Genomic DNA, 15622 nt, shown 5'->3' with positions numbered 1-15622 from the left:
GTATTGTTCTGCAAATTTTTGTGCTTAATTTCAACTTTTGTTTACAACTGTATAAACACATGCACATAGTTGCTGGAAATGAGGTTGTACATAAATATAGAGCACCAAAAATGAATTTTTTGAAATTCAGTTAATTATGTGAATTATTCAACTAATAGGCAGTAAATTGCCTTAAATGTATGTCAGTGTGAAGAGCTATAGCAGTACAGTATTTGCCAATGGAGGTAAATTATCACCACTGACAAAAGCATGTTGAGGTGGTTCGGGCATCTGAGCCAGATGCCCCCTGGACGCCTCCTGGTGGGGGTGTACCAGGCATGGCCTACTGGGACAAGACCTGGGTTATCCTAGGACCCCCTGGGAGCGGCTTGGGGTCCCCGGGAATGACTTGGAGGAAGTTGCGAGGGACGGGGACGTCTGGGGTTCTCTGCTCTCCCAACTGCTACCGCAACCCTGTCTGGACTAAGTGGGCTGGAGGTTAGGGAACTGACCCTGTGGCCGGAAGGTCGCCGGTTCGATCCCCAGAGCTGACAGTCCATGACTGAGGTGTCCTTGAGCAAGACACCTAACCCCCAATTGTTCCCCTGGATAGGGCTGCCCACCGCTCAAGGCAAGTGTGCTCACTGTCCCCTAGTGTGTGTGTATTCACTAGTGTGTATGTGGTGTTTCACTTCATGGATGGGTGAAATGCAGAGGTGGAATTTCCCTGTTTGTGGGATTAAAAAAGTATCACATGATGATGATGACAAAACTAGGTCAGGTTATTTAATCCTGTAATTTAAGGGTTCCTTAGTAAAGAGACGGTGAAATTGTTCCTCGGCTTAATGGAGAACATGTTATCTCTCTGAGTGATGACGTTTAATTAGCCTGGGACTGCAACGATTTTATTGTAAGTCTCTATTAATATATATATTGGTTATAAATACGATAACGTTTTATTTTTCAATTTTTAAATAACAAATGAATCTTTTTCCCAATTTTTTTTCTTTTTTATGACTTGACATTACCGGCCCACTACAATTTACTGCTTCCCTCTGAGTTCAGGCCCACAGGTTGAGAAGCCTTGATGTATGTAGTGGTAACATTGGCTCATTCTGAAAATCACTTGCAGTGAACTGTGAAGTTCGGAGTAGTTTGGTTTGTCGAAACCCTGGCTTGACCCTCCTGCTGCTTCAGAATCGACAACAGCTTGTTTTCTTTTCTGGTGGTCAAAGGTACCGTTGTGCTTCCTTGGAAAGCTTTGTCAGATGTGTTGTATGTGTCTACTTTATCATTTATTTTAAGAAAACATTGGATAATAATGAATGTCATGTAATAATTCCAGCTCTACATATCTATACGTAATATTTTTATGTCCAGTTTGTGTTATATGGTACTGTGAAAAGCCAGAGACCGCTCTTCAGTTATTTAACGTCCAGTCAAAATGGTTATTAAGCACAAGTTATACATTTTTCAGCATCAGGGGAAAAAACCTTCAGCAGGCTGTATGTCCTCACACTCAGGTGTTGTACTCTATTCTCTCTGATCATTCGTTTCTATGAGGGGGCTCTAATGGTGTTTTTGTCAGAGAGGAGCTGGAAGATTTTTCATCATTAAACCACACTGTGCATCCTCTCAGCCAATCAGATTTCTCCATCTGCCCCAGTGCAGCATGGGAATGGCCACCCACTCACTCTCAGACAGACGAGTTTATCATCACGCAGCCGTATAGACTCTGGGTGCGCATGTATGGTAGTAATATCCGCTTTTCTCAGCTCCTCTGCTGGAAGATATTGTCTGATAATCCAGCAGGGGACATGGAGCTCTGTGTGTGAGTGCCTTTGTGTTTGTGTGTGTCAGAGTGTTGAAATGTAATTTCCTGGATGGTCAGTAAAATTACACTTGATAAAATAAATATATATATATATATATACTCTACGAAAGTTTTAGGCATCTAAGCTAATTTTTAAACAGTTGACCTCAGCAGTGAGTTCATCACAATATACATTAGAATAAAGTCGTATTCATAATTCAGATAAACAGAAAAACAATAAAAAGTAACAAGAATTTCTTGGGTCCATATTTTTCCTTGAAACACCTTCACAGCCGCCACAGAGACTCGTTAATATCATCAATTACATCATGAGCTCAATTTACTGAGCACTGATTGGTCAAACCAGGAGCTGCTATTTAACTACATATAATACTGGGCTTCCTTGAGGAGAGGCTTGGAGATGTATGTGTGTATGTATGTATGTATATATATATGTATATATATATATATAAAATCATTATTAATTACTATTCTATAAATTTTGTTTATTCAAATATTAACACTTTTAAACACAAACTACACAAATAAATAGATTTTGAAAATGTGTCTTGGGTGCCTAAGACTTTTGCACAGTACTGTATATACGATACTAATATGTGCTAATATTATACTAATAAAATACTAATATTAGCCCGGAGGAAACGGTGTCCATGATTTTCAAAAGAAATTCAAATATTAATTTGTCTGATGACACTTTTCCACTTCGCCTCGGTCCATTTTAAATTAGCTCAGGCCCAGAGAAGGTGGCAGCATTTCTGGATCCGGTTTATATATGAATTCTTCTTTGTGTTTTAGAGTTTTAATTAGCATTTGTGGATGCAGTGATTAACTGTTTTCATAGACAGTGTTTTTCAGAAGCGTTTGAGCCCATGTAGTGATTTATAGTGATTTCTCCTCTTTCTTTAATCTTTTAATGATATTATGGACCATAGAAGATAAAAAGCAAAAGTTCTTTGCTATTTTATATTGAGAGATGTTATTCTTGTGTAGTTGCACTATTTGATCATGCAGTCTTTCACAGAGTGGTGACCCCCTCCCCATCTTTACTTCTGGGATGCTTTTTCATACCCAATCATGTTAATGAGTTATTGTCAATGAACTACCAGGTGTTTTTTTTAGCATTGAACAACTTTACCAGCCTTTTGTTGCCCTGTCCCAACTTTTTTGGTACATGTTGTTTGCATAAAATTCAAAATGGACATATATTTTTTCAGAAAACAATAAAAATGTCTTTATCTTTGTACTTTGTACTAATTTCAATGAAATATAGGGTTTAAATGATCTGCACATCATTACTTTTTTTTTTCTATTTTTCACAGCATCCCAACTTTTTTGGAAGTTGTAAAATAATACCAAAATAATATGTAAGTACAGTTGCAAATTACAGTCACTCAATTATTTATCCTCCCTGGGTTTTAGGCTAGGTATGTCTACATTTATATCATTGCTATCAAAAAAAATCTTTTTTAGTATTCTGTATAATTTGAGCTCAACAGACGTCCTTTACATTGTATGCAAATTTCATAATGTTTAGACGAATAGAAATGTTCCAAAATTGCTTGGAATAACATCTCTGTACATTAACTCATACTGAAAGTTCAAAATGTTTCAGCGCTCTCCTGTAAAATGACTGGTTCAGAGACATTTGTTTTTCTTTGGACAGCGACGATATGCTGGTGTGTGTAGTCTAATCTGCTTGTAAATAACTCAGATATGAAGGTTTATCAGACAGGCGGATATGAGTTTGCCACTATCAGTTCCGACTAATATTGGCCACTTATTTGAAATGTGTAATTATTACAATAAAAAAAAAAAACAACATTGTGCAAACTGGCTAAACACCCATCCCTCAGACCATGTTGCATATTATATCTCATATTTAGTTTTTCTGAAAGAATCAATTCCAATTGAGACGATATGTGAAATGCAAATAAAATCCTTTTATAAATCTGCTTTGACCTGTACCTAAATGAAAGCAGTATAAACGCAAGATATGGAATGTTTTACCTTCTCAGCTTCATCTTTTTAAAATATGCACTCATTTGCAAAATGGTTCTTGCAACATTGGCCAAAAATGCTGGTGGGACGGGGCAGATGAAGACTAGGAACAATGTGAAATGTTCAAAAAAGGTCTAAAGCAGGTGATGCCGTCATGCTTGGGATAAATGAAGTGTGGTGCTTGGGTCAAGGCTCAACACTTTCACATTTTTATAGAAATAATGGACAATATAAAGAAGAAAGCTGGCACACACACACACACACAGACACACACAAGAAAGTCTGTCTGAGATGACTTAACACCCCATGGTCTCAAAAAAGTGTGTAATAATTTTCATGCACACAGTTCTAATTGCTGTGGTATAAGCTTGTATCATTAGCCACATTAGCTCCAGTACTGAAGAAGAGAAGCAAACTTCAGACATCAAACATGTCTTGGCTGACTGACTACATCTGGAGTAAAGGGGCAAAAGAGTGTAAATTTAATTTTAGGCCAGACCATCGCTGTGAGGCTTGTGCTGAATTAAACACCAGACCTCAAAGCAACGTTCTCCTGTGTTACAGTTCAGCAGCTCTAATGCACTGATTTGTTAACTGAAGCCTAAAAATGCCCCGTCAGTGCCCAGCGATGCCTGTGCATGTGCTGTTTTTACACTATACGTTTTCTCTATATCCATTTGCTCTCAGAGAGCCCAGAAAACTGGCATGAACTTAAATTCTGTGGCTTTTTCGTAGTTCAGGATTTCAGTTATTGCTCTGTTCACCAGCTTCAGACAACTGAAACAGAGAAAACAGGTTGGAAATACACTCACCTGCCACTTTATTAGGTGCTAGTAAAAGGTTGGACCCCCTTTCACCTTCAGAACTGCCTTAATTCTTCGTGGCAGACTTTCAACAAGGTGTTGGAAACGTTCCTCAGAGATTCTGGTTGGTTATTTGAGGTTCTGCTGCCTTTCTATCATCTGGAACCAGTCTGCCCATTCTCCTCTGACCTCTCACATCAACAAGGCATTTTCGTCCACACAACTGACCGCTCACTGGATATTTCCTCTTTTTCGGACCGTTCTCTGTGAACCCTAGAGATGGTTGTGCGTGAAAATCCCAGCAGATCAGCAGCTTCTGAAATACTCAGACCAGCCCGTCTGGTACCAACAACCACGCCACGTTCAAAGACCCTTAAATCCCCTTTCTTCCCCGTTCTGATGCTCGGTCTGCACTTCAGCAAGTCGTCTTGACCACCTCTACATGCCTAAATGCATTGAGTTGTGGCCGTGTGATTGGCTGATCAGCTATTTGTGTTAACAAGCAATTGAGCAGTTGTACCTAATAAAGTGGCTGGTGAGTGTAACTTTCCAAGCCATCACATTAATACATTTTTTGTCTTCAGCTCTATTCTGATTGGTTTATGAGGTGATAGTCTGTAGTAAATCTTTGTACGTGTCTACCCAGTTCTGGAGCTCTTGGACAACAATAGAAGTACCAAGCGAGTTTCTAGTGGGTTGTATTTTCTACTAGCGCCGATGTTAAAGTAATTGACAGTGATACAGCTTGTCATTATTTCTAGACAAATAGAAGTTGATATCATGCATATATAAGTATAAATGAATGCTTTATAATCAGCCTGAGGAATCTCGGTTTTCTGATTGACTTCATTTTCTCTCTCCTCCCGCTGAAGATGGTTCTATCACACAGACTAAATAAATAGTTGAGAGACTCTTTCATCATTTCATCAAGCATTCATCAGTTAGTGATTGAGGAAGTGTTTAGTATGGATACATCTTGCTTGGAAGCTAAATATGCGGAATAGCAGCAGCCTAAAACCTTTTTTTCCCCATGCAAGGTGACATTTGCATGGAAAACCACAGAGGTCTGGGTGTATCTGGATGGTACTACAACGCTCAGAGCACCAGTGAGTTGAGTGAGAAACATTAATTAATATGGCCTCTTATTTTCAAAGGTTAGGAGAAGGAAAAACACAGACATGACCAATCGTGACGGGAAAAAATATCACCAAGCTGCACGTGTAAAAGGGGAAATGACCCCATGACACCATGTAAATTTTATTCTGTCCAAGTCAGGCTTTAAAGAGATGTTAGCAAAGTTAGAAATGGTCTACCAGAAGTTGCACCTCCTGTGTAAATCATTTTATACTTTATATATTAGCTAATGAAAATCTTAAATCCAATTTCCATAGATTTTTGAAAATTTCTGCACAATTCAATCTTTAAACAAAATCATTTAGTCAAAACTTCACAGTGGTGGTGATAGGAACCAGATGTCTGAAGAGTTTAATGCAGATGTCGCTAATAGCTGGGCCGCGGTCCGAGTCCAGACCCAGACGCTGTCCTATGCAGGCCTGGACCTACAACCTCTAAACTATAGAGAATTATTTAATTTAGTCCTATTTTAATTGGCATGGTTTTTCTAGCCTTTACGGTACAGCCCAGGAGACTCACAGACCAATCACATGCATTGTAAATATCTCACGTGACGCTACTCAGCCAATCAGATCTGTGCATTATGATCAGCACTGAGTCTCGAGTGAGAAGCACACACAGGGGAGGGGTGAGGCGGGAAACAGCAGTCAGAGAAGAAAGTGAGCCAGATTATTTCACATGCTGTGGTCTAAAAAGAGAAAATTGATCAAAATATTGTTGACATGTTACTGAATTGTACTTTATTTGGTCTGATATTCAGGTGTTGACTGTATAAGATGTTGATATACCTACTACGCTACTTCCGTAAACAGTATATGGCACTAAATCATGATGCAAGTTAGATGCTATCATGTTCCGGACCTTTACTAATTTTCTTTAACTGGACCTTATTGAATTTTAATTAAATGCCCCAGGTTTAAAGCCGTTAAAAGCTCCCTGTCAGAAAGATATTACATGAAATGGCCATTAACATATTTTCTGATTCCTGAGACATTGTTTTGTGATGAAGTTTTGGCCTAAAAAGTTTTTAAAAGCCATTCATGGCAGAGAGTTACTTGTAGGACCCGTATGGCAAAATAGTCCCCAAAGAAAACGATTTACCACTGTTTTACTGTCTATAGATATAAGAGCTCAGACACATCGTAGACATACAATGGCTGCATTTGTGTTGTAGACATTGTGACCTCTATCACCACCACTGCAAAGGAATCTGAAGTTTCTCTACAGTGAAACACACACCGACCCATTCTGAATGAATTTGCATACGTTAGCCATTAAATTGTGACAAAATATCGATTTCTTAGCTAAATGTAATATCAACACTTTTCTGCTGTCTGTGCTCCATTACTTTTGCCTTCAATCCGTGCAGCTGCGATTCATCGCAGTCTGGGCTCTGTTGGTTTAACATCTCCAATCTGTATTCGCTCAGGTATGTCTGTCTGAATTGCCAGCCCTGTAACCTGTGCTATAGGTAATCATTTAGTTGTGTCTGAGTTGGTCTGAGTTGTTGAAGAGGCTGAAGGAGGCGTGTCAAATGCTGTTGTTGCAAAACAAAGTCTCTGCCCTCATTACACATTTATAAATGCAGGAGAGAGAGAGAGAGAGGGAGAGAGAGAGGGGGGAGAGAGGGAGGGAGAGGGGGGGGAGACAGAGAGAGAGGGAGAGAGAGAGAGAGAGAGGGAGAGAGAGACAGGGGGACAGAGAGAGAGAGAGAGAGAGGGAGAGGGGTGGAGAGAGAGACGGGGGCAGAGAGAGAGAGGGAGAGAGAGGGAGAGGGGTGGAGAGAGACAGGGGGCAGAGAGAGGGAGAGCGGGAGAGAGAGAGGGATAGAGGGGGAGAGAGAGAGAGAGAAAGAGAAAAAGGGAGAGAGGGGGGGGGGGGAGAGGGGGGAGAGACAGAGAGAGAGGGAGAGAGGGAGAGAGGGAGAGGGGTGGGGGCAGAGAGAGAGGGAGAGAGGGAGAGGGGTGGGGGGCAGAGAGAGAGGGAGAGACAGAGGGGGGAGAGAGAGACAGGGGGGCAGAGAGAGAGAGAGGGATAGAGGGGGAGAGAGAGAGAGAGAGAGAGAGAGAGAGAGAGAGGGAGAGAGGGAGAGGGGTGGAGAGAGATCGTCCTGGAAAGGGACTGTAACAGTTCCCTATGTAGTGCTAAGCAGCCGGCTTTAGTGAGCTCAGGGGAAAAGTGATATCATTAGAGAGATATTTCACGCTAGATTGATAATATTTACTGCTTGCCTTGCAGTGCTTTGCCTTGCGCTATTACAGCATAACCTCAGATAACAGAGCATTTTGTGGTAATATGGGCCTATTTAGACACACATATTTGCTTTATGATGTATGTATGTGGGGAGTCCCGGAGAACATGTAATACCTAATAAAGTCTACATGTATGTATAACACTCAAACAGGCTGGTAAACAGAATAATGTAAACATGATACTATACAGTGGAAGTAATTCATCTTTTTGTTCTCCAGTTAGTATCCTGCCTTCCGCCCGATGACAGTGGGGATAGGCTCCAGCATCCCACCGCGACCCAGAAGGATAATCGGTTTAGATGATGTGTGTTTGTATGTGTGTGTTCTCCAGTTACAAATAGGTTCTTTCCTAGCTACCATTGTCAAAACACTGGAAAAATCCCATTCAACCTAATATGAAACAATAGTGAACTGTATTTTTTTGGCAAAATAGTCTCCCAAAAAAGCTTCTGCTAATGTTAGAGCTTATGTTTTCAGATTTAACACTATTTTACCATCAATAACATTACATATAAAACTCAAAAGACTCATGTAGATTCTCTGGTGGTTGTGGATAGTAAAGAAATGGCTATATTTATCTATATTCACCTCAGATGACTTGGTTTACATCTTAAGCATTGAATTACGCTGATATTTTGAGAATTCTCCATCAGTTTCAGGTAATTTTGTATGTGTAGGAAAGGTCACACTGTTCAGACAGATCGGATGTTTTAGGCATTAAGTTGAGCTAATATTAGCGTGGTGGAAAATCTTTCCAGCATGCCTAGTTTTGAAGAGTGACAGCAGCACAATTCTGCTGAGTTTTGTAACATTTTAACTTGGAAACTGTAAGGGTCCAGTCTGCACCGGCTGCTGCCAGCAGAGGGCGTCGGCGGCAAGGTGCCCAGCCTGCACCGCCTGCTGTCAGCAGAGGGCGACGGCAGCAAAACGCCGTGGACTGATCAGGCTAACCTGACACACCTGTGAACTCCCCTATTTAAGGCTGCAGCAAAACCCAGTGTTTGTCACACCTTTGTAGAGGGGTGACCGGTACAGTACCTAGTCTTTGAAAAGAAAAATAAAAGAGGACAGAGAAAAGAAAATGCCTCAAAAAACAAAAAGATTGTAATTACCCCCAAGTTACTCACAAAAAAAGAAAAAAAAAACTCAGCCTTTGTTTGAGCACGCTGCGTTTGGCGTCCCTTTGGTTTGCCGTTCTTCCTGCCCCCTCATTTCTGCCTTCCTTGAGGTGCTTTGCCCATGGTCACCCACCATTACAGCAGCAGTTCGAACCTGGGTCCCGGTCAGCTCCCTAGCAACGTTAAACACACACCCTGTTGCCCCCATATATCTCCTCGCTCTTCTTTTGCTGGGTTTCAGTTCTGCACTTGGGTCCGCCTCCCCGCCGTCCTGTAACAGAAACTCAAAGTTGTAGCAGCTCTACACTCTGACCTGCATTTATCAGGTTGAAAGGGTTTTATTTTGTCAACATTCTGTAAAATTTTTCCAACTTAATAACAATTACGGCTAACTATTGTGTATGTGGGCTGAGCACGGTTAGTTAGCTTTGACTGCTCAATCAGGACCCAGTGCATGTCATTATACTGTATATCAGTCCTGAATACAGAACCATTAGCCTCAAACCAATAGCAGTTTATATTCCCTTTCCACACTTGGTTAGGAGACATCTGCAGTTATCTGCAGCATTTTGCGTCTAATCTGTACATTGTAAGTTTTTCTCTAACGCCTAATTCTGAAGATTACTGGAGGAGACTGTTATCCTGTTAGCATCAGCATGGCCTTTGATATTGGGCTGGAGGTTAGGGAACTGGCCCTGTGACCGGAAGGTTGCCGGTTCAATCCCCAGCGCCGACAGTCCATGACTGAGGTGTCCTTGAGCAAGACACCTAACCCCCAATTGCTCCCCGGGCGCCGTGGATAGGGCTGCCCACCGCTCCGGGCAAGTGTGCTCACTGCCCCCTAGTGTGTGTGTGGTGTTTCACTTGCATGGATGGGTTAAATGCGGAGATGGAATTTCCCCGGTTGTGGGATCAAAAACAGTATCACTTACTTATGTTTAGTATGTTTTCTGTCGCTCTCTTCATAAAAATACTGGAAAACATACATGCATTAATGAGATCCTGCTGCTGCTGAATTTGTCTTTCAGTCGTGCCCAGCATTTGAGTGCTAATATGACGTGTGACATGACAATGACGTGAAAACAGCCTTTGAAAGATGAAAAAAAAAAAGATGATTTTACTCCAGCCCTGATTATTCTAAAACTAGGTTTGAAGTTTGGTACAGCTGGATTAATAGATGAGCCTTGATTAAATCTAAGTTTAAGGTTCATCGCTGTTAAACCCACCAATGGAACAGGATTCTAACATTCCAAAATTGATGCCTTCAGAGTGCATTTGACACCCCTGCTGCTGTGCTGTTTTCATAGTGCAGCTGAGTAGGTACTTCTGGAGTCTTTGAGGTTCAGGAGTCCTGTTTTGGATATACAGTGGTGTATGCGTGTATGCGTGCGTGCGTGTGTGTGTGTGTGTGCGCATGCATGTGAGTGGGTGTGTGTGTGTGTGTGTGTGTGTGTGTGTGTGTGTGTGTGTGTGTGTGTGTGTGTGTGAGAGTGAGTGATAACCTGGCTGTTTTTTATCAGTGCTGACAGTGTGATCAATACTGATTCTGACCCTCCTGCTCTCTATGCCTCCAAGCATGTACTCTACTGCTGAGCACACCTGCCATGAAAGAGGAGAGCCTTTTGTTTGTTTGTTTAATTTTTTGAGAGGAAAGCTGTTATGGAGTTGGGACAGAGTTTCAGTAGTTTGTCACCCCTGGTCAAACGATATGTTTTGTTGATTTTCTGAGTGTGAATAAGCGAACACCTTCTGTACAGAACACCTTTTATACAGAACACCTTCTGTACAGAACACCTTTTATACAGAACACCTTCTATACAGAACACCTTCTATACAGAACACCTTCTATACAGAACACCTTTTATACAGAACACCTTCTATACAGAACACCTTCTATACAGAACACCTTTTATACAGAACACCTTCTATACAGAACACCTTCTGTACAGAACACCTTTTATACAGAACACCTTCTATACAGAACACCTTCTATACAGAACACCTTTTATACAGAACACCTTTTATACAGAACACCTTCTATACAGAACACCTTCTATACAGAACACCTTCTATACAGAACACCTTCTATACAGAACACCTTTTATACAGAACACCTTCTATACAGAACACCTTTTATACAGAACACCTTCTATACAGAAAACCTTCTATACAGAACACCTTTTATACAGAACACCTTCTATACAGAACACCTTCTATACAGAACACCTTTTATACAGAACACCTTTTATACAGAACACCTTCTATACAGAACACCTTCTATACAGAACACCTTTTATACAGAACACCTTCTATACAGAACACCTTTTATACAGAACACCTTCTATACAGAAAACCTTCTATACAGAACACCTTTTATACAGAACACCTTTTATACAGAACACCTTCTATACAGAACACCTTTTATACAGAACACCTTCTATACAGAACACCTTTTATACAGAACACCTTCTATACAGAACACCTTCTATACAGAACACCTTCTATACAGAACACCTTTTATACAGAACACCTTCTATACAGAACACCTTTTATACAGAACACCTTCTATACAGAACACCTTTTATACAGAACACCTTCTGTACAGAACACCTTCTATACAGAACACCTTCTATACAGAACACCTTTTATACAGAACACCTTCTATACAGAACACCTTCTATACAGAACACCTTCTATACAGAACACCTTCTGTACAGAACACCTTCTGTACAGAACACCTTCTATACAGAACACCTTTTATACAGAACACCTTCTATACAGAACACCTTCTATACAGAACACCTTCTGTACAGAACACCTTCTATACAGAACACCTTCTATACAGAACACCCTCTATACAGAACACCTTCTATACAGAACACCTTCTATACAGAACACCTTTTATACAGAACACCTTCTATAGAGAACACCTTTTATACAGAACACCTTCTATAGAGAACACCTTCTATACAGAACACCTTCTATACAGAACACCTTCTATACAGAACACCTTTTATACAGAACACCTTCTATACAGAACACCTTCTGTACAGAACACCTTTTATACAGAACACCTTCTATACAGAACACCTTCTATACAGAACACCTTTATACAGAACACCTTTTATACAGAACACCTTCTATACAGAACACCTTCTATACAGAACACCTTCTATACAGAACACCTTCTATACAGAACACCTTTTATACAGAACACCTTCTATACAGAACACCTTTTATACAGAACACCTTCTATACAGAAAACCTTCTATACAGAACACCTTTTATACAGAACACCTTCTATACAGAACACCTTCTATACAGAACACCTTTTATACAGAACACCTTTTATACAGAACACCTTCTATACAGAACACCTTCTATACAGAACACCTTTTATACAGAACACCTTTTATACAGAACACCTTTTATACAGAACACCTTCTATACAGAAAACCTTCTATACAGAACACCTTTTATACAGAACACCTTTTATACAGAACACCTTCTATACAGAACACCTTTTATACAGAACACCTTCTATACAGAACACCTTTTATACAGAACACCTTCTATACAGAACACCTTCTATACAGAACACCTTCTATACAGAACACCTTTATACAGAACACCTTCTATACAGAACACCTTTTATACAGAACACCTTCTATACAGAACACCTTTTATACAGAACACCTTCTGTACAGAACACCTTCTATACAGAACACCTTCTATACAGAACACCTTTTATACAGAACACCTTCTATACAGAACACCTTCTATACAGAACACCTTCTATACAGAACACCTTCTGTACAGAACACCTTCTGTACAGAACACCTTCTATACAGAACACCTTTTATACAGAACACCCTCTATACAGAACACCTTCTATACAGAACACCTTCTATACAGAACACCCTCTATACAGAACACCTTCTATACAGAACACCTTCTATACAGAACACCTTTTATACAGAACACCTTCTATACAGAACACCTTTTATACAGAACACCTTCTATACAGAACACCTTTTATACAGAACACCTTCTGTACAGAACACCTTCTATACAGAACACCTTCTATACAGAACACCTTTTATACAGAACACCTTCTATACAGAACACCTTCTATACAGAACACCTTCTATACAGAACACCTTCTGTACAGAACACCTTCTGTACAGAACACCTTCTATACAGAACACCTTTTATACAGAACACCTTCTATACAGAACACCTTTTATACAGAACACCCTCTATACAGAACACCTTCTATACAGAACACCTTCTATACAGAACACCCTCTATACAGAACACCCACTATACAGAACACCTTCTATACAGAACACCTTCTATACAGAACACCTTCTGTACAGAACACCTTCTATACAGAACACCTTTTATACAGAACACCTTCTATACAGAACACCTTCTATACAGAACACCTTCTATACAGAACACCTTCTATACAGAACACCTTTTATACAGAACACCTTCTATAGAGAACACCTTCTATACAGAACACCTTCTATACAGAACACCTTCTATACAGAACACCCTCTATACAGAACACCTTCTATACAGAACACCTTCTATACAGAACACCTTCTATACAGAACACCCTCTATACAGAACACCTTTTATACAGAACACCTTCTATACAGAACACCTTTTATACAGAACACCTTTTATACAGAACACCTTCTATATATGCTTCAGTACATTTTAATGCACAATTACTGTTTATATGCTGAATTTAGCACACACACACACACACACACACATATATACATATATAATATACGTACACTAATCAGGCCTCACATTCTGACCACCTTGTTTCTATGCTCATTGTCCATCTTATCAGCTCCACTTACTGTATAGCTGCACTTTGTAGTTCTACAGTTACAGACTGTAGTCCATCTGTTTCTCTGATACTCTGTTACCCTGTTCTTCAGTGGTCAGGACCCCCATGGACCCTCACAAAGCAGGTACCGTTTGGGTGGTGGGTCATTCTCAGCACTGCAGTAACACTGACCTGGTGGTGGTGTGTGTTAGTGTGTGTTGTGCTGGTCTGAGTGGATCAGAAACAGTAGTGCTGCTGGAGTTCGATGTATGTATATATATATGTAGTAGTGTCAGCAGAGAAGACGATGCGGGGAACATAGCGCTTCAAACAAATGCTCTTTTATCAAACATAGTAACAGGGGAGACCCTGTGTTCAGCATTACTGAACAGCCAGGATAACAGGCAGGTCTTCAACACATCACACATTAAATGCTGGCGGTAGGCACTAATGCATATGAGACATCACTGCACCAGTAATGTATACAACAACATCCCGAGGTGCTCTGCGCATGGCCACACCTCTCGTGCGTCCATGGCCAGTCGGCATGTAGTCAGTTGTGGCGCATTTTGTATTTTATTTTTTTTGTTTTATTTGTTCCAGTGTGTTAAAATCAGCAAATCAATAAAAAGTGTGCACTAAAATTTTGGAGTGTGTTCTCTGTAGAAGATCCGTTTGACCTGCACACTTTATGACCAGTTATCAATCTTAAAACTAATCCTTTAGTATCTAATATAAAAGTAATGCGTCAGTTATGTAGTTAAACCAGTGAGGGAGTGAAGAGCCCTCACAGTTGAATGGATTAACAGGGAATTAAACTGAGCTGTTTGATGCCAAATAATAGTTCAGTGTAGACAAACTGACACACTCAGATGTCTTTACAGTGGTGGTGATAGGAACCAGGGGTCACCATGACTACAACACAAATATAGCCATTTTATTTACCATCCAAAATGTGATGTTGATTATGATAAAGGAAAAATGAATGTTTCCAAGAGTCCCAAACCTATTCCCTAAACTCCTGTAAAACTGGATGGTGTATTCACATCTATATAATGTCGTAACTTTCTATGACGCAGCTTTTAGAGATACGTGTTATTAAATTCTTCAGACGTCCTATCACCACCTCTGTGAACAGTTCGCACACTAAGTTTCTCTAGAACAGAGCATTTCACACCAAACCGCTCTGAATGACTTTGTTTACATCTTAACCGTTTAATTATGTGGAAATTTTGGAATTTGAAAGAGATGCAGGCACCCAGTCATAGAACTAAAATAGCTGGATAGCACAGCTGGTCCCACCTCCAGAAAACCTTCCCTTTGCCAGGTTAGTAAGACCTTCTGTTGTCATAGAGCATCAGGACTCAGTAAGCATGGCCACATTAACTTTATTAATGCTAAGTTATATCATCTGATACTGTGATATGTTGGGAAAATATCATGATACTGAATTTTACCATTGCTAATATCACATTTTTAGATACTCTGACGAGCTAAAGTAATTAAATTAGTAATTAATTAACCAGAGTCCAGCTCTGGTTGTGTCTTCACTCCACATCTAAGTGATACTTTTTTTTTAATCCCACAACTGGGGAAATTCCACCTCTGCATTTCACCCATCCGTGAAGTGAAACACCACATGCACGCATATTCAC

General features: G+C 40.2%; 1 protein-coding gene across 10 annotated transcripts in view; it reads left to right on the top strand.

Moving 5' to 3' along the window:
* rimbp2 (RIMS binding protein 2) overlaps positions 1–15622 on the top strand; it is a 279113-nt gene that overhangs the window by 163786 nt on the left and 99705 nt on the right. The gene's annotated exons all lie outside the window — the stretch shown is intronic.

This window comes from Pygocentrus nattereri, chromosome 29 (assembly GCF_015220715.1).
Source record: "Pygocentrus nattereri isolate fPygNat1 chromosome 29, fPygNat1.pri, whole genome shotgun sequence".
NCBI classification, from domain to species: domain Eukaryota; kingdom Metazoa; phylum Chordata; class Actinopteri; order Characiformes; family Serrasalmidae; genus Pygocentrus; species Pygocentrus nattereri.
This window is presented reverse-complemented; position numbering and strand designations above follow the sequence as displayed.